The following is an 8,642-nucleotide window of genomic DNA, read 5'->3' on the forward strand; positions in this document are numbered from 1 at the left end:
TCCTCTGTGAAGCTTTCTATGATTTCTCCAACCTTGCTCAAACTAAAAATGGACATTTTCATGAACTTCTCTTCCTCCTCTGCTTGATTCACCCTGTGCATATTCTACCTTACATCATATTTACTTATGTATCCTCCCTCTAAATTAGGAGCTCCTTGAGATCATGGACTGTTTTCTTTTTCATCTGTGAAAAGAGGCAACTTAGTAGTGCAGTGGATAAAGGGCTTGGTTAGGAAGTCCTCAGTTCAAATCTGACCTCAGACTACCTACATGACCCTGGGCAAGTCACTTAATCTCTGTCTGCCTTGGTTTCCTCCACTGTAAAATGGGGATAATGATAGCATCTACTTCCCACGGAAGGTGTGAAGATCAAGTGAGATATCTGTAAAGCATTTTGCACACAGTAGGCATCCTACAAAAATGCTCATTCCGTTCCCTCTTTGTAAACCTACTGCCAAACACAACATCTTGCTCACAGTATAATAATTTAAAAAAAAATAACCAAAAAATATTACATACAGAAGAACAACAGTAGGATAGAGACTCATCCCAAGTTTCTACCTGGACTCCAGAAATACAAGATGAGAGCAAGAATGTTATTATTATTATTATTATTAGTAGTAGTAGTAGTAGTAATAGTACTAGCAATAGCGTGATTATATACTAGAAATCATGTTATTACAGAAAATATGAGAGCAAGAATATTATTATTACTAGTAGTAACAATATGATTATGGTAATACATAATAATTATATTCATCATGTCATTACTACTAGTAGTAATAATAATGTTCTTGCTCTCATCCTGTACTTTCTGTAGTAACACAATTACTAGTATATAATCATGGTATTACTAGTAGTAGTAATAATAACATGTTTGCTCTCATATCTTCTGTAATAACATGATTACTGCTATGTAATCATGTTATTACTAGTAGCAATACTACTTTTTACTACTTTACTACTAATAATAATGTTCTTAGTCATATATTTTCTGCAATAATAATATTCTTGTTCTCATATTTTCTGTAGTAACACGATTATTACTATATAATGTTATTATGAGTAGCAGTATTACTAGTAGTAATACTACTTCTATTACTATTACTGCTACTACCACTACTACTACCACTAGTACTAGTACTAGTACTAGTACTACTACTACTACTACTACTACTACTAGTTCTTGCTCTCATCTTATATTTTCTGGAGTCCAGATAGAAACTTGGCATGAGTCTCTATCCTACTATTGTTCTTCTGTACTCAATGTTTGTTGGTTATTTTAAAACACTCTTTTACTACGGGCAAGATCTTGTATAAGTAATAACATGATTATATGCCAGTGATCATTATTATTAGTAGTAATAATGATAATATTCTTGCTCTTATATTTTCCAGACAGAAACTTGGGATGATTACTAGTATAAAATTATGCTGTTACTAGTAATAATAATAATGCAAGGCAGGGCACAGTGGTTAACCAGGGGGCCTTGGAGTCATTTATCAGTCAGTAAGTAATCAGGCATTTGTTAAATGCTTACTATGTGCAGAGCATTAGGTTCTGGGGGCAGGGGGAAGGGGAGACAAAGGCCAAACCCTCCCTGAGTGCCCTTGATGGGCTCCCCATCCAGGAGAGATAGCATGTACAAAAGGAGGTGTACACAAATAGGTTCAAGGTCATTTCGGAGGGGAGACACAAGCAGCTAGGGGATGAGGAAAGTCTTCATACAGAAGGCAATAGCTTTGAGCTGAGCCTTGAGAAAAGTGAAGGACTCTAAGAGGCAAGGGTGAGAAGAGAGTGTGCTCCTGGCATTGGGGACAGCCTATTCAAAGGCAAGGAGATGGGAGATGGAATGCCATGTGTGAGGAAGGATAAGGAGGTCAGCTTCACTGGATTATAGTGTGAGTGACAGACAGTAATGTGTAATAAGGCTAGATGGGTGGGATTAGGCTTAGTTGTGAAGGGTTTAAAATGTCAAAGAGAAGAGTTTCTATTTGATCCTATAGGTAATAGGGAGCCACTGGAGTTTATTGAGTAAAGGAGTGGAATGGTCAGACCTGAGCTTTAGGAAAATCACCTAGCCACCTGTGTAGAGGATTAATTGGAGTTGGGAGAAACTTGAAATAGGAAGATCAATTAGGAAGCTCTTATAAGAGGTGGTGCCAGTTTGAACTAAGCTGTGAGTGGAAGGAATCACACTAAGGTCACAAACTGGATGCCTGGAAGGTCGGTGGTGCCCTCAACAGCTATAGGGAAGTTTGGAGGAAGAGTGAGTTTGGGGGTGGGGGTGGGGAAGATAATGACTCTGGCTTTGGACACATGGAGTTTGAAATGCCTAAGGAGCATCCAGTTGGAAACATCCGGTAGACAGCTGGAGATGTGTGACCAGAGCTCAGGAGAGAGACTGGGGCTGGATATCTAGAACTGGGAGTCATTTGTATAGAGGTAATAACTAAACCCACAGGAACTGGTGTGGTCCAAAAGAAAGGAAAAGCAGAGAGAGAAGAGGGTCTGGCTCAGAGCCCTGGGCTACATCCACAGTTGGGGGGGAAACAGGGGTGATAAACCAGCAAAGGAGACTAAGAAAGAACAGACAGGTGGCCTGATTTAAAACAGATGACAACAGTTCAATTTACATGTCACTTTAAAGTCTACAAAGGATTTTTGTCACAACACTCCGGTGTTGGAAGCGGTACAAACACCACTGTATTTTTATTGGGTAAACTGAGGCAAAATGGCTTACCTAAAGTCCTAGAACTAGTGAGCAGAAAAGGCAAAATGACAACCCTGACCTCCTGATTCTGCATCCAGCATCCTTCCAGTCAACCGAGCCGCCCTAAGCAAGCATTTAAGTAGGCGTTCTCAGTTGAATTGTCGAAATGAATTGAATTTTTGTTTTCCTTGTTGCCAGCCAGCTCTGGGGCTGGGGGGTGGGGGAAGGGTGTTTTTCCCTAATGGATGCTCCAAATCGGGGAGCCCTGTATCCCCAATAAGACTGGGAGCTCCTTGAGAGCAGCGGCTGAGCCTTCTCCTCCTGGCTCCCCAACAACAGACTGAGCGATGGATAACGGTCTTAGGATAACTTTGTCGACCTGACTTTCTGGGATATCTCAGGGTCACTTGGAAGTGGGATGTCCTTCTAGGTTCCAAAGAGGGAGAGAATGGGGGAGCACTGTGATAAAAGCTAAAAACACCTGAAAGATCAGACCATCCCTGTCCCCTCCTCGATCCCAGAGGTTGGCCTGGACCCAGCACCAGGTCACTCCTTCTAAAGGCAGCTTCTAAACTCCTTTAGGCTGTTAAGGAAGAACCCCAGAAAGGGATTTCAGTGTCCAGGTGGGGAGGATGGTCAGGGAGAGGAACAAGGAAGAAAACAAGCATTTATTAAGCACCTAATATGTGCCAGGCACTATGCTAAGCACTTAACAGATATCATCATCTCATTTGATCCCCATAACAACCCTGGGAGGTAGGTGCTATTATGATCCCCATTTACAGTTGGGGAAACTAAGGCACACAGAGGTTAAATAATTTGCTCAGGGTCACGTAGCTAGTAAACGAAGGCCGTATTTGAACTCAGGTCTTCCTGACTCTATGCCAAGAGTTCTATCCATGGTACCGGCTAGCAAGGGGATAGGACAATAAAATCGACAATTGACAACTATTTATTAAACTCCTAGTATGTTCAGGGAGCTGTGGGAGTGTAAGAAATAATTCATTTGGACCCCATACTGTATTCCAATCAGTTTGATATATTACATAAGTCATAAAGGGATAGATAGGTTTTTATAGTGGGTCTCCAACTTTAATGGAATGTTCACTACTTGTTTACCAACCTATAAGGCTCACTTGTACAAGCACAAGAACGCTAACAAAGATTATCTCCACCCTGTTTTGCTCAAATTTCCATGTCCAAACCCAGCAGGGGTAGAATGCCTTGATGCTTTGGGAAGTCCCCTAATTTATTTTTCGTGCTTCCAGACCTCTCTCTTTGTTGTCCAACACAAGCAGGTGACCATTTTATGACCACTTAGTAGAGAGGCCTATGCTTTGCCTAACCTGTGGACCCCCCCCCACCCCCCCTCCCCGCTAATATGTCATTTTGGCCCTCAAAACAAGATCTACCGACCAATGAGATTCTGTGTTTCGCCATGCCTCTTCTGCATATTTGGAAACCCTATAAAAACAAGGTCCTGGAAGAAGGGGGCATCTCAGATCGTGAGGAAGATCTGAGGTCTACTTCATTAGAGGGAGCCATGGACCCTTTAATAAAGTGCCATTGGCTCAGAGTTCTGCCTCAGTCTCTTTTATTGTAGGTTGGACAATTTTAATCCCCACAGGAGAAAGACATACACCTGTCTGATGCAACAACCATGTATCATACTACTGGCAGACTAATTTCCTCATGCATAGAGTCAATCGTATCACTTCTCTACTCAAAACCCTTCCCTGGCTTGATCTCTATTCTCTAGAGAGCAGGCAAGCCCTCTTGCCTGGCATTCAAGACCCTGTACAATCCAGTGCACCCTACCTTTTGAGAAGTATTTCTTTTTTTTTAAATTAGATTTTTTATTTTTAGTTTACAACACTTAGTTTTACATGTTCTTGAGTTTCAAATTTTCTTCCCTTCCCTCCCCTCCCCCCCAAGACGGCATGCGCAGTCCGATATAGATTCTACATAAAACTTGGCATTAAGCTCATTTACATAATAGTCAAGTTGCAAAGAAAAATTATGACCAATGGAATGAATCATGAGAGAGAAGAAACAATACCAAAAAAAAAAAGGAAAAAAAGGAGAACAAATAGTTTGCCTCAATCTGCATTCAGACTCCACAGTTCTTTCTCTGGATGTAGCCAGCTCTCTCCATCATGAGTCCTTTGGCGCTGTCTTTGAGCCTTGTATTGCTGAGGAGAGCCAAGTCTATCAAAGTTAGTCATCACAGAAGCAATATGTCTGTGATTGTGTAAAGTGTTCTCCTGGTTCTGCTCCCCTCACTCAGCATCAGATTATGTAGGTCTTTCCAGGTTACTATGAAGTCCGTATCTTCCCCATTTCTTATGGCACAGTAGTATTCTATTACATACATATACCACGACTTGTTCAGCTATTCCCCAATTGTTGAGGAGTATTTCTATTCCTCTCTTTCAGTAATCTAACCAAAACAGACTAATTCCATAAAACAAGCAAGCAAGCAAACAAACTCTGAGAACTTCTGCTGCATACCTTTGCTACTGCTTAGAATGGCTTCCCTCCCTCTCTTCATGGGTTGAATTCCTACTCATCCTTTAAAGACCAATTCTAATGCCACCTCCTCCAGGAAGTCTTCCCTGACTATCCCCAGTCATTTCCTCCCTGGGGACTGATACAGCCTTATGTTCATACCTTTCTGAGGAACTAATCACAAAATACTGTGTATAATATTGTGCATTATAACTCTCTGTGTTGCTAACCTGTTTATCTCCCTGAGCACAGGGCTCAGCAGAGCAGGCCCTGACTTAGTTTTTGTTGAACTCAAACAGAAATCAGCAGCTCTTCAACTTTTGGAGACACAGACCTCTTGACAGTGGTGAAGCCTATGGATCGCTCTCCAAATAATGTTTTTAAATGAATAAAATAAAATGCATAGGAGTTACAAGGAAAAAATTATATTGAAATACAGTTACGAAAAAATATTTTTTTAATTAGAGATGTCAGGTTAAGAACTCCTGTGAGGGAGTTGTCTGAAACATATAGAGGTTAAGTGATTAGTCCTGGGTCCCATAGAGATAGGAATAGAACCCAGGTTTTCCTGACTCTAATCCTAGCCCTACGTACATAACATTAGGATGCCCCAATATATTTGCTAGGAAACCAATCATCACCAAAGAACCTACCTAATGTTTAATGTGGCTTCCACAGGTTGGTGCCAAATAATGGCCCCAATTTTCGTGTTCTTATAGTTCTGTCCTTTCTACTTTGGAGAGTGGTTTAAAGTGAGGAAATGAGTCTGTGTAAGAATAACTATGGAAATATCTGCAGCCAAAGTCTGATCCCCTTGAGAACAGGGACTGTATCTCATTCCTCTATTAACGAGGGGTTTTCAAGCAAGGGGTCTCTCAACTTGTTTTTTTAAAGAAACCCTTCCCTAGAACCCAGAAGTGGATTTCCATCTGCATTGGTGGAAGCTTCCCCATTCTGAAGGTGGGTCTGCATATACCAGAGCATATGGATAATCTGGATAAACCTGCCCCCGGACCGTAGAGGCTGCACAATCATAAAATCCCAGCCTAACATCCATTAAAGAACGCCCAGAATCACAAATGAAAGGAGCTGTCAGAGTTGGGGCACCTAAGACAACTCTCCCTCCCCAGATAGCTTCTCTACATAGACTTCCTGACAGAGGCTCATACAAACTCTACTTGGATACATTCAATGATAGGGAAGCTCACTCCCTCTCAAGGCAGCCAGATCCCCTGCTGGGACAGCTGTGGTTATTAGAATCCCAGAATCTCCAAGAGGAAAGGGGGCTCAGGGGGCAGCTAGTCTTATAAGAATCTCTTCTACAAGTGCACAAGTACTGGTCAATAAACAGGGCAGTTTAGCTTTCAGGCATCCAAGAAGGAAGGCTAAGTCCTCTGATTTGGACCTGTCTCTGTTCTGTCTGCCACCCCTACCCCCCTTCCTCTTTCATTGAGGCTATTCCCAACTCTCCCCACCCTCCACTGAATGTGTATTTGCATAAACAGAGACAGGAAGTGTTCCCCAACCTCCCCCCCCCCCCCCCCCGCCAAGGCCTTCTCTATGTAGAGAGAGAAGGGGGATCTTGATTCTGGTGAGGCAAGGACCCACCAGACATTGATTCCTACCAGCAGGGAGGGATGAGTGCTCCTTCCTCTTTCCCACCATGTGACCCTCCCTAATTCCCACACTTCCATGTATCCCAATAGGAAATCAAGAGGGCACACAAGAACCAATTCCCCCAAAATGTTGAGGAAGGACAAGTGTATGATGCTGAACAGGTGGCTGGAGGAAAGTCTGGAATCTCTGCCCCTTGAATTCAGAAAAGGGAGGAGGGGAGGCATTAAAGACTGGACAAAAAGACAGACATCACTATAGACCTGGGTTTGAGATAGAAATGAAGGAAACAGCCTTCTTAGTGACCATCCCAGTTCCAGAGGTGGGGATGGAATGAAATTTAAAGTCTATAAAGAACTTGCTAATCAGGAAACATTGTGGGGAGGGGGAAGGGGAAAGGAACTGGGATCATCTATAAAATGAGGGGGTTGGCCTAGATGGACATTTCTAGTGCTAAATCCTATGATCCTGCCATCTGTAAGCAAGGATGATTCCCAGAGCTATTCCAGAGGTGGCAGAGGCATATACTGAAGGCGGCAGAACCGGGACAGCACGGTGCTTCGGCTGACCCTGAAGCCAAGGGACCAAGAGGAAAAAGAAGTTTCTGGATTCTTGCCCCTTCAAAGAATCATGAACTGTCAGGACTAGAACAACATTAGAGCATAACTCAGGATGTTTCAAGACAGACCATCAAGTCCCACCCCTCCTTCTACAGAGGCAAAAACTGGGGCCCAAGCTAAGTAACTTACTTGTCTAGGGTCACACAGGAAAATAAAGGTGGGGATGGAACTTGAACCCAGGCCTCCCTCCATCACAAGACACCCTTTTCTTTGAACCTAAGTCTTCAGAAACAACCTCCATCCTGTTAGAATCATCAGTTCTTGACTCTACAAGACCCTAGAGGGTAGCCACGGGGAAGGAGGTGGAGGGAAGAAAGAGGTTTGTTTATTTTTTTTTTGAGAATGGATGACCCTATTATAGTGAACTCCAGGGGTAGGCACCCCCGGCTGAGGGTCACCTAGGAAAACTCTGGGTAGGTTCCCTGCCCAGTGAGGAGGCTTGTAAAATAAGACTTAAAAGACCATTATCTCCTCTACGGGGAGGGGTGGGGGAGATTGAGGCTCTGAGAGGGAAAGGGACCTGCCCAGGGTCACACAGAAAGTCAGTAGCTGAACGGGGACCAGGACGCAGGTCTCTTGGCCTCTAGCTAGAGGGGGAGGGGGTGGGGGCTGGCTTCTGGATGGACAGAAGTTGAACTGAACTCCTGAACTGTCGCAGCCTAAGCAAAACCTTACCTGCCCTGGCACACCTGGGCAGGCAGGTAGAGCCCCGCTCCCGATGCCCCGCAGCCGCCCCCTTTCCCCTCCCGCGGCCAACTCCGCAAACTCCCCACCTGTTGGCTGATGCTGATGCCGCTGTCTCCGCTGCTGCTATCCGATGCTATCTATCGCAACTACTGCGCCTGCGTCCCAAGTGCCCTAGGCAGTTCTCCCCCCTCTCCGGCTCCCCGCCCCTCCCCAGGCGCTGCACTTCTCCCTCGGGGCAAGCCACGAGCCTCACTCTGGGCCCCGCCTCTATGCACACACACTCACCTTCCCTGGGAGGGGGAACCCGCGGCCTTCTGGGCCGTGTAGTCCGTATCCCTCGAGAGAACCGAGCGCACCGCCCTGGCCCAGACTACGGCTCTCAGGGGACTCAAATGACAGCGAATGCCCCACCCTGCCCACTGCCCCATACCCTACCTGGGAGATGTTCGAAATTTCTGCAATTTCATGCGACTTTCCCGACTTGTAAAACTTTTAAATT

The 8,642-nt window shown here is 44.3% G+C and overlaps 1 protein-coding gene across 1 annotated transcript in view; it reads right to left on the bottom strand.

Moving 5' to 3' along the window:
* PLEKHB1 (pleckstrin homology domain containing B1) overlaps positions 1-8,254 on the bottom strand; it is a 35,256-nt gene extending 27,002 nt beyond the window's left edge. Inside the window, exon 1 of the mRNA XM_036746138.1 lies at positions 8,230-8,254. The gene's annotated coding sequence lies outside the window, so the exon portion shown is untranslated. The remainder of the gene's footprint in view (positions 1-8,229) is intronic.
* Between the last annotated feature and the right edge of the window lie 388 nt (positions 8,255-8,642).

This window comes from Trichosurus vulpecula, chromosome 2 (assembly GCF_011100635.1).
Source record: "Trichosurus vulpecula isolate mTriVul1 chromosome 2, mTriVul1.pri, whole genome shotgun sequence".
In the NCBI taxonomy this organism is placed as follows: Eukaryota; Metazoa; Chordata; class Mammalia; order Diprotodontia; family Phalangeridae; genus Trichosurus; species Trichosurus vulpecula.